The sequence below is a fragment of the Symphalangus syndactylus genome, chromosome 9, assembly GCF_028878055.3.
Source record: "Symphalangus syndactylus isolate Jambi chromosome 9, NHGRI_mSymSyn1-v2.1_pri, whole genome shotgun sequence".
In the NCBI taxonomy this organism is placed as follows: Eukaryota; Metazoa; Chordata; class Mammalia; order Primates; family Hylobatidae; genus Symphalangus; species Symphalangus syndactylus.
The window spans coordinates 60739818-60754046 of NC_072431.2; positions in this window are offsets into that span (position 1 = coordinate 60739818).

Below are 14229 nucleotides of genomic sequence, written 5' to 3' on the forward strand. Positions count from 1 at the left end.
AATATTTCTTACGAATTCATTAATGTTTCATTTCTCTGTTGTAAAAAAAAATTTTTTGCCGAGCACAGTGGCTCACGCCTGTAATCCCAACATTTTGGGAGATCAAGGTGGGCAGATCACCTGAGGTCAGGAGTTTGAGACCAGCCTGGCCAACGTGGTGAAACCCCATCTCTACTAAAAATACAAAAATTAGCCAGGCGTGGTGGCACGTTCCTGTGTCTACCACTCCGTCTCAAAAAAAAAAAGATTTATTTTTGAGACAGGGTCTCGCTCTACCACCCAGGTTGGAGTGCAGTGGTGTGAACATGGCTTACTGCAGCCTCAACCTCCTGAACTCAATCGATCCTCCTGTTTCAGCCTCCCAAGTAGCTGGGACTACAGGTGTGCACCACCACACCCAGCTAATTTTTTTTTTTTATTTTCTGTAGAGGTAGGGTCTCACTGTGTTACCTAGGCTGGCCTTGAACTCCTGGGCTCAAGTGATCCTCCCACCTCAGTTTCCCAAAGTGCTGGGATTGCAGGCATGAGCCACCATGCCCAGTGTGTAGTAAATACAATTTTGACTTCCTCTCTGTGGTGATGGTGTAGTCACTACACATGCAACTTTGGGAGTACCAGCATCACATATTTAATTTGTGCAAAGAGAATGGGCGCCGTGGCTCTTGCCTGTAATCCCAGCACTTCAGGAAGCCGAGACAGGTGGATCACGAGGTCAGGAGTTCGAGACCAGCCTGGCCAACATGGTAAAACCTGGTCTCTACTAAAAATACAAAAATTAGCTGGGCTTGGTGCACACCTGTACTCCTAGCTGCTTGAGAGGCTAAAGCAGGAGAATTGCTTGAACCTGGGAGACGGAGGCTGCAGTGAGCCAAGATCACGCCACTGCACTCCAGCCTGGGCAACAGAGAGAAACTCCGTCTCGGAAAACAAAACAAAAATTAAATTAATTTGTGCAAAGGTTCTGAAGTTTGCACCAAAGTTAAGAAAAGCTTATGGTGTCTGTTACAGTTAGCTACTATTGCTGCATAAATTACCACGAAACTTAGTGACTTACAGCCGCAACAATCATTTTGTTCTTTCTAATAATTGCTGTGGGTCAGAAATCCAGGAAGAGCTCTGCTGGGCAGTTCTAGTTTATTTTGTTCTTATTTTGTTCTTTTTTTTTTTTTTTTTTTTTTTTTTTAGATGGAGTCTTGCTCTGTCACCCAGGCTGGAGGGCAGTGGTGTGATGTCAGCTCACTGTGCACATGCAACTTTGGGAGTACTAGCATCACGTATTTGTGCAAAAATTCTGATGTGTGCACCAAAGTTAAGAATAGCTTACGGTGTCTGTCCTAGTTACTACTGCTGCATAAGTCACCTCAAAATTTAGTAACTTACAGCCTCAACAATCATTTTATTCTCTCTTGTAGTTGCTGTGGGTCAGAAATTCAGGAAGGACTCTGCCATGCGGTTCTGGCTCAGGTTCTTTTTTTTTTTTTTTTTTTTTCATTCTTTTGAGATAGAGTCTCACTCTGTTGCCCAGGCTGGAATGCAATGACGTGACGTGATCTCGGCTCACTGCAACCTCCGACTCCCTGGTTCAAGCGATTCTCCTGCCTCAGCCTCCCGAGTAGCTGGGATTACAGGCATGTGCCACCATGCCTGGTTAATTTTTGTATTTTTAGTAGACACAGGGTTTCACCATTGGCCAGGCTGGTATTGGACTCTGAACCTTAAGTGATCCGCCCGCCTCAGCCTCCCAAAGTGCTGGGATTACAGGCGTGAGCCACCGAAACCGGCCTCAGATTTTTAGACAGTTGCAAACAGATAACAGCCGGAGCAGAGCAGCTGGGCCTGGCTGAACATCTCTCTCTCTCAAGTGGCCGCAGGGTCTCTCCATGTGGGCTAGCTTGGGTTCCTTACAACATGGCTGCCTCAGAGCTGAACTGTTTACCTGGTGGCAGAAGGCCTGAAGAACAAGTATTCCAGCAAGAAACTAAACTTAAAAACCATTCAATGTCACTTTGGCACAGTTGGTTACAGCCTACCCAGAATTCAGGGGGAAGAGAATCAGACTCCATCTCTCCATGGGAAAGTAGTAAGGTTCTAAAGGAGACTGTGAGATGAAAGACTTTTTTTTTTTTTGAGATGGAGTCTTGCTGTAGTGCAGTGGCATGATCTTGGCTCACTGCAACTTCTGTCTCCTGAATTCAAGCAATTCTCCTGCCTCAGCCTCTTGAGTGGCTGGGATTACAAGTGCCCACCACCGTGCCCCACTAATTTTTGTATTTTTAGTAGATAGGGTTTCACCATCTTGGTCAGGCTGGTCTCGAACTCCTGACCTTGTGATCCACCCGCCTCGGCCTCCCAAAGTGCTGGGATTACAGGGGTGAGCCACCATGCCTGGACTGGAAGACATTCTTGTAGCTATTCTTGCAGATATTGATGGAAGACTATCTTGTAGACATTCATCTTTAGAAGATAGAATCTGCCAGTGTCTGTGGCTGTACCTATCTCACTTTTTTCTGCTTTTAAAAATAAACTGGCCAGACACAGTGGCTCACGCCTGTAATCCCAGCACTTTGGGAGGCCAAGGCAGGCGGATCACGAGGTCAGGAGATAGAGACCATCCTGGCTAACATGGTGAAACCCCGTCTCTACTAAAAATACAAAAAATTAGCCAGGCGTGGTGGTGGGCGCCTGTAGTCCCAGCTACTCAGGAGGCTGAGGCAGGAGAATGGCGTGAACCCGGGAGGTGGAGCTTGCAGTGAGCCCAAATCATGCCACTGCACTCCAGCCTGGGTGACGGAGTGAGACTCCGTCTCAAAAAGAACATAAATAAATAAATAAATAAACTCTAAAGTATACCACCAACCGAGCTGATCTTAGGGACTATAGGAATAAATACAAACCTGGTTTGGTAACTAAAATGTATTATAATCCAAGTATGCTGGTGGTATCTTTTTATAAATTGACCCTTGGGAACTTAAATAACAGTAAAAATGATCAGGAGGCCGGGCGCGGTGGCTCACGCTTGTAATCCTAGCACTCTGGGAGGCCGAGGCGGGCATATCACGAGGTCAGGAGATCAAGACCACGGTGAAACCCCGTCTCTACTAAAAATACAAAAAATTAGCCGGGCGTGGTGGCGGGCGCCTGTAGTCCCAGCTACTCGGAGAGGCTGAGACAGGAGAATGGCGTGAACCCGGGAGGAGGAGCTTGCAGCGAGCCGAGATTGCGCCACTGCACTCCAGCCTGGGTGACAGAGTGAGACTCCGTTTCAAAAAAAAAAAAAAAAAAAAATGATCAGGAGTTTGAGATCAGTCTGGGCAACATGGCAAGATCACTTAAGCCAAGTGGGGACTGCAGAGATTGTAGTGAGCTGAGATCACACCATTGCACTCCAGCCTTGGTGACAGAGTGAGACACTGTCTCAAAAAAATTAAAAAAAAAAAAAAATTCCAGGACCAGATGGTTTTACTGGTGAATTCTACCAAACATTTACTGACACTCATCAGAGAAGATACATGGATGAGCCTGGTACAGTGACTCACGTCTGTAATCCCAGCACTTTTGGAGGCTAAGACAGGTGGATCCCCTGAGGTCAGGAGGATCGGACAGGCCTGCTACTCGGGAGGCTGAGGCAGGAGAATCGCTTGAACCAGGGAGTAGGAGGTTGCAGCCTGGCCAACATGGAGAAACCCCGTCTCTACTAAAAATACAAAATTAGCTGGGTGTGGTGGCACATGCCCTGTAATCCCAGCTACTCGGGAGGCTGAGGCAGGAGAATCGCTTGAACCCAGGAGGCAGAGGTTACAGTGAGCCGAGATTGCGCCATCGCACTCCAGCCTGGGCAACAGAACGAGACTCCGTCTCAAATAAATAAATAAATAAATAAATAAATAAATAATAAAAAAATAAAAATTTACTAATTAAAAACAGATAACATCAGTTGCTGAGGGAACAGTGTTAAAGTGTCCAAATATGATTGTGGGTTTGCCTATTTCTCCTTTTAGTTCTGCCAGGTTTCCTCCTTATATGTTGAGTGTTGTTATTGGACCATGCACATTTAGAGCTGTTGCATCTTTCTGTTGAATTGACTCTTTTATCATGAAAAACGCATCTCTCTTTTTCTCTGGTAGTACTTTTGGCCTTATAAACCACTTTGTTAATAATTTAGCCACACCAGCTTTCTCATGGTTGGTGTTTGTAGGCTGTAACTTTTTCATCCTGTTATTTAAATATGTTTGTGTTCTTATATTTATTTATTTTATTTATTATTATATTTTTGAGACTGAGTTTTGCTCTGTCACCCAGGCTGGAGTGCAGTGGTATGATCTTAGCTGCAACCTCTGCCTCCCAGGTTCAAGCGACTCTCCCCCATCAGCCTCCCGAGTAGCTGGGACTACAAACATGCACCACCACACCCAGCTAATGTTTGTATTTTTAGTAAAGACAAAATTTCACCATGTTGGCCAGGCTAGTCTCAAACTCTTGACCTTAAAAGATCCACCTGTCTTGGCCTCCCAAAGTGCTGGGATTACAGGCGTGAGCCACCAAGCCCAGCCTATTTCATTTATTATTATTTTTTAAGACAGGCTCTTACTCTGTTGCCAAAGCTGGAGTGCAGTGGTGCAATAATAACCCATTGTAGCCTCAACTTCCTGGGCTCAAGTGATCCTCCCATCTCAGCCTCCCAAGTAGCTGGGACCACAGGTTCACTCACTGCAACCTCTGCCTCCTAGGTTCAAGCAATTTTCCTGCCTCAGCCTCCCAGGTAGCTGGGATTACAGGCACGCACCGCCACACCCAGATAATTTTTGTTTTTGTTTTTGAGACAGAGTCTCACTCTATAGCCCAGGCTGGAGTGCAGTGGCGCAATCTCAGCTCACTGCAACCTCTGCCTCCTGGTCCCGGTTCAAGCAATTCTGCCTCAGCCTCCCGAGTAGCTAGGATTATAGGCGCATGCCACCATGCCCAGCTAATTTTTGTATTTTTTAGTAGAGAAGGGGTTTCACCATGTTGGCCAGGCTGGCTGGAACTCCTGGCCTCAAGTGATCCACCCACCTTGGCCTCCAAAAGTTCTGAGATTACCGGTGAGAGCCACTGCGTCTGACCTGGGTAACTTATTTTAAAAAAGAAGTTTATTTACCTCACAATTCTGCAAGTTGCACAAGAAGCACGGCGCCAGCATCTGCCTCTGGGGAGGGCCTCTGGCTGCTTCCATTCACGGGGAAAGGTGAAGGGGAGCCCGGGGTGTGCAGAAGTCACGTGGTGAAAGAGGAAGCAAGAGAGAGGAGGAGGTCCCAGGCCCTTTTTAAACAACCAGCTCTAGTGGGGACTCATAGAATGAGAACTCACTCACCCCCGAGGGATTCATCTATTCACAAGGGATTCACCCCCATGACCTAAACACCTCCCGTTATGCCCCACCTCCAACCTTGGGGATTATGTTTCAACATGAGATTTGGAGGTCAAAAATCCATACCATAAGCTGGGCACCGTAGCTCACCCCCGTCATCCCAGCACTTTGGGAAGCCGAGGCAGGCGGATCACCTAAGGTCAGGGATTCCAGACCATCCTGGCCAACATGGCGAAGCCCTGCCTCTACTAAAAATACAAAAAATGAGCCGCGCATGGTGGCAGGCACCTATAATCCCAGCTACTCAGGAGGCTGAGGCATGAGAATCGCCTGAACCCGGGAGGCAGAGGTTGCAGTGAGCTGAGATCACACCACTGCACTCCAGCCTGGGTGACAGAGCAAGACTCCGTCTCAAAGAAAGAAAGAAAAAGAAACTGGGCTCAGACAGGTTCAATAATCTGCCCAGGGTCACATAGCAGTAAATGATGGGACTGTGATTCTAACATAGTGTCTGACTCCAAAGCCTATATCCTCTCTTATTTTTGACTTTTATTTTAGAATCGGGGGTACATGTGCAGGTTTGTTGCAAAGGTATATTGCATGATGCTGAGGTTTGGAGTATGAATGAATCTGTTACTCAGGTAGAGATCATTTTTTAGCTCTTCCCCCCTCTCTCTTTCCCCCTCTAGAAGTCCTCAGTGTCTATTTTTCCTACCTTTATGCCCATGTGTACCCAATGTTGAGCTCCCACTTATAAGTGAGAACATTCAGTATTTGGTATTCTGTTCCTGTGTTAATTTACTTAGGATAATGGCTTCCAGCTGCAACCATGTTGCTGCAAAAGACATGATTTCATTCTTTTTTATGGCTGCACACTATTCCATGTTGTCCAGGCTGGTCTTGAACCTTTATGACTGATCTTCTCTTTTCCCAGTGAAGTTGGGAAGATCCTAAGGACAAGGATGCAAGTCTGGCTCAGGGGTGGCTCACGCCTGTAATCCCAGCACTTTGGGAGGCCAAGGCGGGCAGATCACCTGAGGTCAGGGGTTCGAGACCAGCCTGGCCAACATGGTGAAACCCCATCTCTACCAAAAATACAAAAATTAGCCAGGCGTCATGGCAGGCGCCTGTAATCCCAGATACTGGGGAGGCTGAGGCAGGAGAATCACTTGAGCCCGGGACACGGAGGTTGCAGTGAGCCGAGATCGCACCACTGCAGAATGAGACTCTGTCTCTAAAAAAAAAAAAAAAAAAAAGACAAAGATATAGGCCCTGCTATTCACACTAAGACTTCCAGGGAGCTGAGAAGGATCCAGTCACATTCTCAGTTCAAGACGATCTGGGCCAGCCAGGGAGACAGAGGTGTGTTCCCACAGAAGGAAATTCTGTAAGGAGAACTGTCGTGTCTCTCATGTGGCCCCCGCCCATTCCGCAGCAGCTTCAGGAGGGAAAGGTGCAATTCCAGAGAGTGTGAGTTGCTCAAGCTGCAAATGAGTCAGCAAGGGGTAGAGGGTTTTCAAATAAAAAGCGTGCAAACTCAGCTGCTACCAAAGCCCCAGGAAAGGGAAGCAGTGTCCAACCCGCCCCCATCTCACTGGGCCATGATTGCACTTCAACTTCTGTTTTCCGTACAGTTCTGCTTTGTCCTTGGGAAGAGCCCTGCATGAAGTTGAATGGGGCCAAAGGAGAGACCAAGGAGGCATAAATGAGCTCTGAAGGGTCCCTGGGCAACAGAGAAGGGAGAGGTGAGAACAACTGCTGGGAGGAGGCAGGGCCCAAGGCATAAAGGACTTTAGGCCAAGGAGTTGGATTACCTGATGGCATCATAGCATGGTAATTAAGAACACACGGCCGGGAGTGGTGGCTCACGCCTGTAATCCCAGCACTTTGGGAGGCCGAGGCGGGCAGATCACTTGAGATCAGGAGTTCGAAACCAGCCTGACCAACGTGGAGAAACCCCATCTCTACTAAAAATACAAAATTAGCCGGGGGTGGTGGCGCATACCTGTAATCCCAGCTACTCGGGAGGCTGAGGCAGGAGAATTGCTTGAACCGGGGAGGTGGAGGTTGCAGTGAGCAGAGACCACGCCATTGTACATCAGCCTGGGCAACAAGAGTGAAACTCCATTTCCAAAAAAAATAGTATCAGCCAGGCATGGTGGCTCTTGTCTGTAATCCCAGCACTTTGGGAGGCCAAGGTGGGCAGATCGCTTGAGCCCGGGAGGTTGAGGCTGCAGTGAGCTATAATTGCGCCATTGCACTCCAGCCTGGGTGACAGAGTGAGACCCTGTCTCAAAAAAGAAAAAAAAATGTCTACTAAGACCTCCACTCCCTGTAATGGCACATTAAGTATCTCTAACCAACCCACTCAGTGAGTAAGATAGGAAAGCTGGTCAAATGTATTTTTTAAAAGCTTAAGCCATTGTAATGTTGAGGAGGTAGTGAAGAATGATGAGGCTACAGCCTTGGAGAAGAACAAAAAATCTAGAGAGGTGAGCCCAGCATTTCAAACTACTTTTTCCTGGAGTTGTCTGCCAATTTGGAAGAGGTGGATGAATGTCTAAAAGGCTGAGAAGGCTTTCAACAGCCTTGTTGGGCTAGGGAACAATTATTTGAATACAGGACCTGCCAAGGCAAGGGGCCCTATTAAAGTCTCTGCGCTTTGGAGTGAGACCAAAAAAAAAAAGACTGCATCCTAGGAATCAGAAATAGACCAGAAAGCCAGGCACAGCGGCTCACACCCGTAATCCCAGCACTCTGGGAGGCCAAGGCGGGCAGATCACTTGAGGTCAGGAGTTCCAGACCAGCCTGGAGAGCATGGTGAAACCCTGTCTCTACTAAAAATACAAAAATTAGCTGGGCATGGTGGTGCGCGCCTGTTGTCCCAGCTACTTGGGAGGCTGAGGTGTCACAAGAATTCCTTGAACCCAGGAGGCAGAGGTTGCAGTGAGCCGAGATCACATCACTGCACTCCAGCCTAGGTGACAGAACAACACTCTGTCTCAAAAAAGAAAAAAAAAAAACAGAAAAGAAAGAAATAGACCAGCCCTTCTGTGGACTAAAGTCCAGCTTCTAATCATCTCCGTTCCTGAAATTGAATAAAAGTAATCATAGATTCATAGATTGTTAGCACTCTCAAGTGCTAGCAATGTATATCCTGGCGGAAGCCAAGGTAAATTCTCTCCAGAGGTAATTAATATAATGCTAAATTAAAAATAAATATCAAGGTTTAAAGGTTAAAAAAAATTATTCCTCAAGATAAAGAGTAACTCTTCACTGTAATAAAAAGTTAAATTCACCAGGAAGATATAAGAATTCTAAATTTGCATGTACCTAATAATATTGTCTTAAAATACATAAAGCAAAAATCAACAACTCTATAAGACTAAATAGCTAAACCAAAAATAGTGGGAAATTTTAACATACTTTTCAACAGAAACTGATAAAATAGTTAGACAAATAATTAGTAAGGATATAGAAGATTTGAACAACTTAATCTATGGACATATATGGTCACAGTGACATGATAAAGCTGGCTTGTATCCTCTCATGAGAACCAATTTTTAAAATTTCAAGACTTTTGTGAATCAGCTGGTATCATGCTAGTAGCTTGACATTGACCACTATGGGAATATTTATATAATAGTATGATAGGCAAATGCTACCAATCACAGTTTTATCCCCTTCCCCTCTGAAGCCAGTTAGTTTTTTTAATTTTTCTTTTTTTTTTTAATAGAGATGGAAGTCTTGCTATATTGTCCAGGCTGATCTTGAACCCCTGGACTCAAGCCATCCTCCTGCCTCAGTCTCTCTAGTAGGTGGGACACTGTGTCTGGCCAGTTGTTAAATTTTGTTTGTTTGTTTGTTTGTTTTTGAGACTGAGTCTCGCTCTATCACCCAGGCTGGAGTGCAGTGGTGTGATCTCATCTCACTACAACCTCTGCCTCCCAGATTCAATCGATTCTCGTGCCTCGGCCTCCCAAGTAGCTGGGATCACAGGGGTGTGCCACCACACCCGGCTAATTTTTCTTTTTTCTTTCTTTTTTTTTTTGTATTTTTAGTACAGACGGGATTTCGCCATGTTGGCCAGGCTAGTCTTGAACTCCTGACCTCAGGTGATCCACCTGCCTCGGCCTCCCAAAGTGTTGGGATTATAGGCACGCACCACCGCACCTGGCCATGCTGCATCTTCTTTGCCCTAAAATGACCCCTTGGTCTGAAGAGATAACGTAGGAGATCCCTTGCCCACAAGTCAGATGCATTTTGCAAGCCCTCGAACGATGGTGCTGGCAGAGGTGCTGCAGATAGAAAAGGCAAGCCCATTTCTGGTATAGTACCAATTAGAGTAAGACAAATCAATGCCCCCCTCTAGGATGAAAGGCGGCCAGTGTAATCAACTTACCCCCAAGAGGCTGACTGGGCTCCTCAAAGGATCACGCTGTATCATGGGTCATTCAGTTCAGGCATTCAGTGGCAGCAGTAAATATATCAGCTTTGCTGAGAGGGAGCCCACGCCATCATGCCCATGTGTAGCCTTCAGTCCTGCACGTGGCCATTCTGCTCATGGACCAATTGCACAATCACTGGAGTGGCTTAGGACAGACACTGCGTGACCTCCATAGACAAGCTATCTTTTTTTTTTTGTTGAGACAAGGGCTCACTCTGTCACCCAAGCTGGAGGGCAGTGGCGTGATAATCAGTTTTGGAGGCTGAGGCAGGAGGATCACATGAGCTCGGGAGGTTGAGACCAGCCTGGACAACAGAGCAAGACACCATATCTACAGAAAATTTAAAAATTAACCAGGCTGGGCGCGGTGGCTCAAGCCTGTAATCCCGGCAGTTTGGGAGGCCGAGGCAGGCATACCACGAGGTCAGGAGATCGAGACCATCCTGGCTAACATGGTGAAACCCTGTCTCTACTAAAAATACAATAAAATTATCCGGGTGTGGTGGTGGGCACCTGTAATCCCAGCTACTCAGAAGGTTGGGGCAGGAGAATGGCGTGAACCCGGGAGGCGGGGCTTGCAGTGAGCTGAGATTGTGCCACTGCACTCCAGCCTGGGCGACAGCGAGACTCCGTCTCAAAAAAATAAATAAAATAAAATAAAATAAAAATGAGCCAGGCGTGGCGATGTGCTCCTGTAGTCCCAGCTACTCAGGAGGCCGAGATGGGAGGTTCACTTGAGCCGAGGAGGTTGAGGCTGCAGTGAGTTATGATTGCACCACTGCCCTCCAGCCTGGATGACAGAGAGAGACTCTGTCTCAAAAATAATAATAATAAGTAAACCAGTAAATAAAAAGAAGTGTGGGGGCTTCAACCACATTGGCCTCTGGGTTTTCAAAAACCTGTCACCCCAAGCCTTGGCCTTATGGTGGGCAGGGCAGATTTACAGGCCCGAGCTGCCTCAAAGGGCACAAGGAGCTAAAGGCTGAACTCCTCCCCAAAGCAACTCAGACAATGGAGGGTTAGCTCCCCTGCAACCTGGCAAATCCACATTGTTAATTAGGTCACGTTTACTGAGGATCAATGTTCATACGATTAAGTCCACCCTTTTAAAGTATATGGTTCAAATCCAGGCACAGTGGCTCACGCCTGTAATCCCAGGACTCTGGTTTGAGACCAGCTTGAGCAACATAGTGAGACCCCATCTCTACAAAAAAAAAACCCAAAAAATACAAAAATTAGCTGCGCATGGTGGTGCGCACCTGTAGTCCCAGCTACTCAGGAAGCTGAGATGGGAGGATTGCTTGAGGCTGAGAGGCAGAGGTTACAGTGAGCAGAGATCGAGATACTGCACTCCAGCATGGGCGACAGAGTGAAACCCTGTCTGTAAATAAATAAATAGAAGTATATGGTTCAATAAGTTTGATAAATGTGGATGGTTGTGTAGCTGCCACCACAATTCAGATATAGAACATTTTCGTCATCCAAATATTATGCAGAGAGGCCAGGTGCAGTGGATCACGCCTATAATCCTAGTGCTTTGGGAGGCTGGGGATGGGAGGATCGCCGGAAACCAGGAGTTTGAGACCAGCCTGGGCAATATAGCAAGACATCGTCTCTACAAAAATAAGAATAATAATAAAGTAAAAAAAAGTAGCCAGGTGTGGTGGCGTACACCGATAGTCCCAGCTATTCAGGAGGCTGAGGCAGGAGGATCACTGGAGCCCAGGAGTTTGAGGCTGCAGTGGGCTATGGTCACGCCACTACGCTCCAGTCTAGGCAACAGAGTGAGACGCCATCTCGAAAGAAGGAAAGAAGGGAGGAAGGGAGGAAGGGAGGGAAGGAGGGAGGGGGAAAGATATCTATTACCCAAGAAAGTTCCCTGAGGCCCTTCCAAGTCAGTCCCGTCCTCCTACTTGGCCCATGGCAACTGCTGATCTGTTTTCCGTCCCTATCATTTTGGTTTTTCCAGAACATCAAGTAAATGGAACCATTCAGGTTGTGGCCTTCTATTAATAGATCTGACTTCACTCACTAAGCATAATGCATCTGAGATCCATCCACGTTGTTGCAAGCCTTAAGGGGTCCTTCCTTCCTTTTTCCTTCTTTTTTTTTTTTTTTTTTGAGACAGAGTCTCGCTCTGTCACACAGGCTGGAGTGCAGTGGCGCGATCTCGGCTCACTGCAAGCTCCGCCTCTCGGGTTCACGCCATTCTCCTGCCTCAGCCTCCTGAGTAGCTGGGACCACAGGCGCCCGCCACCAAGCCTGGCTAATTTTTTTGTATTTTTAGTAGAGACTGGGTTTCACCCTGTTAGCCAGGATGGTCTTGATCTCCTGACCTCGTGATCTGCCCGCCTTGGCCTCCAAAAGTGCTGGGTTTACAGGCGTGAGCCACCACACCTGGTCCCCTCTTTTTTTTTGAGATGGGGTCTCACTCTGTCACCCAGGCTGAGTGCAGTGGTATGATCTCTTAATCCACCTTCTTAATCTGACTCACTGCAACCTCCGCCTCCTGGGTTCAAGCAATCCTCCTACCTCAGCCTCCCAAGTAGCTGAGATTACAGGTGCACATCACCACGCCCAGCTAATTTTTGTATTTTTAGTAGAGATGGGCTTTCATCATGTTGGCCAGGCTGGTCTTGAACTCCTGGCCTCAAGTGATCCTCCCTCCTCGGCCTCCTAAAGTGCTGGGATTACAGGCATGAGCCACCACACTCAGCAAAAGCTCCTTCCTTTTATTGCTAAGTAGTATTTCCCTGTAGGTCTAGATCTCAATCTGATGGACATATGGGTTGTTTCCAGTTTTTGGCAATTATGAATCAAGCAACTGTCTGTATTCACATACAGGTCAATCAGTGGACATATATTTTCATTTCTCTAGTTTGAGACCAGCCTGGTAACAAGAGAAACTCCGTCTCAAAAAAAAAAAAAAAAAAAAAAAAAACTTTGCTGTTTTAGTACTTTAAGTATCAACCACTACTCAAAGAATTGAGGTAGGAGTACCCACTCCTCTAGGGTAATCAACCATCTTGACTTGCCCAAGATTCTCCTGGTTTTAGCACTGAAGGTCTCACTTCCTGGGAAACCCTTCAGTCCTAGGATCAAACTAGGACAGGTGTGGTCACCTATTTTGTTTATTTATTTATTTATTTATTGAGATAAGAGTCTCTGTCTCCCAGGCTGGAGTGCAGAGGCGCGATTTTGGCTCACTACAGCCTCCGCCTCCTGGGCTCAAGCAATTCTCCTGCCTCAGCCTCCTGAGTAGCTGGGATTACAGCTGGCCCCCCCCAACCCCCCACTTCCGGCTAATTTTTTTTGTATTTTTAGTAGAGACGTAGTTTCACCATGTTGGCCAGGCTGGTCTCGAACTCCTGACCTCAGATCATCCACCTGCCTCGGCCTCCCAAAGTGCTGGGATTACAGGTGTGAGCCATGTTATTGAGTGTCAGGCACTGTGCTGGACACTGCATGTCCAAATGTCATTTTATCCATGCGCCAGCGTCAAGGTAGTGTCGCTTGTACCAATCTTGCACATAAGGAAACAGCCTTAGAGAGGTTAGGTTGCTTGTGCAAGCCCAGGGTGGGTGGCACCCAGTCTGCCAGTCTGCAAAGCACTGGTATCTTCCAGCCAGTAGACCTTGCTCCCTGGGTGCCCAGTTTTGGGTCTCAGGAAAGGTGGATTAAGGCTCCTAGTGGCAGGACCTGTGTGGGGATTTGCTGCCCTCTGGTGGCAGAAGGGACATCACCTGGGTGTGAGACTTCTGGGCATCTGTGAGGTGGCCTTTCATCCCAGGGAGCCGGACCTCAAATCTGACCTCAGCCCTAGGAAGATGGCACATGAGCGGTTCCCGCCAGGGTCTGCTGGGGCCCTGTTCCATCTGTCTGTGAGTCACATAATCACTCAGGCTGTCACAGACCCAGGGCTAGACTGCTGGGTTTGAGTCTGTGTGGCCCTGAGCCAATTGCTTTCTCCTCTGGGCCTCAGTTCCATTTCAGTAAAATCAGGATGATAGCCTGGGCAACATAGCAAGACTCCAGCTCTACCAAATAAATAAATAAATAAATAAAAGATTAGGCTGGGTCAGGTGGCTCATGTCTGGATTTCCAGCACTTTGGGAAGCCGAGGCAGGTGGATCACCTGAGATCAGGAGTTCGGGGCCAGCCTGGCTAACATAATGAAACCCTGTCTCTACTAAAAATACAAAAATTAGCTGGGCATGGTGGCAGGTGCCTGTAATCCCAGCTACTTGGGAGGCTGAGGCAGGAGAATCACTGGAACCTAGGAGGCAGAGGTTGCAGTGAGCCAAGATCGTGCCATTGCACTCCAGCCTGGGTGACAAGAGAGAAACTTCCTCTCAAAAAAAAAAAAAAAAAAAAGTTAGCTGAGTGTGGTGGCACCAGCCTGTGGTCTTAGCTACTCAGGAGTCCAAGGCTGCAGAGT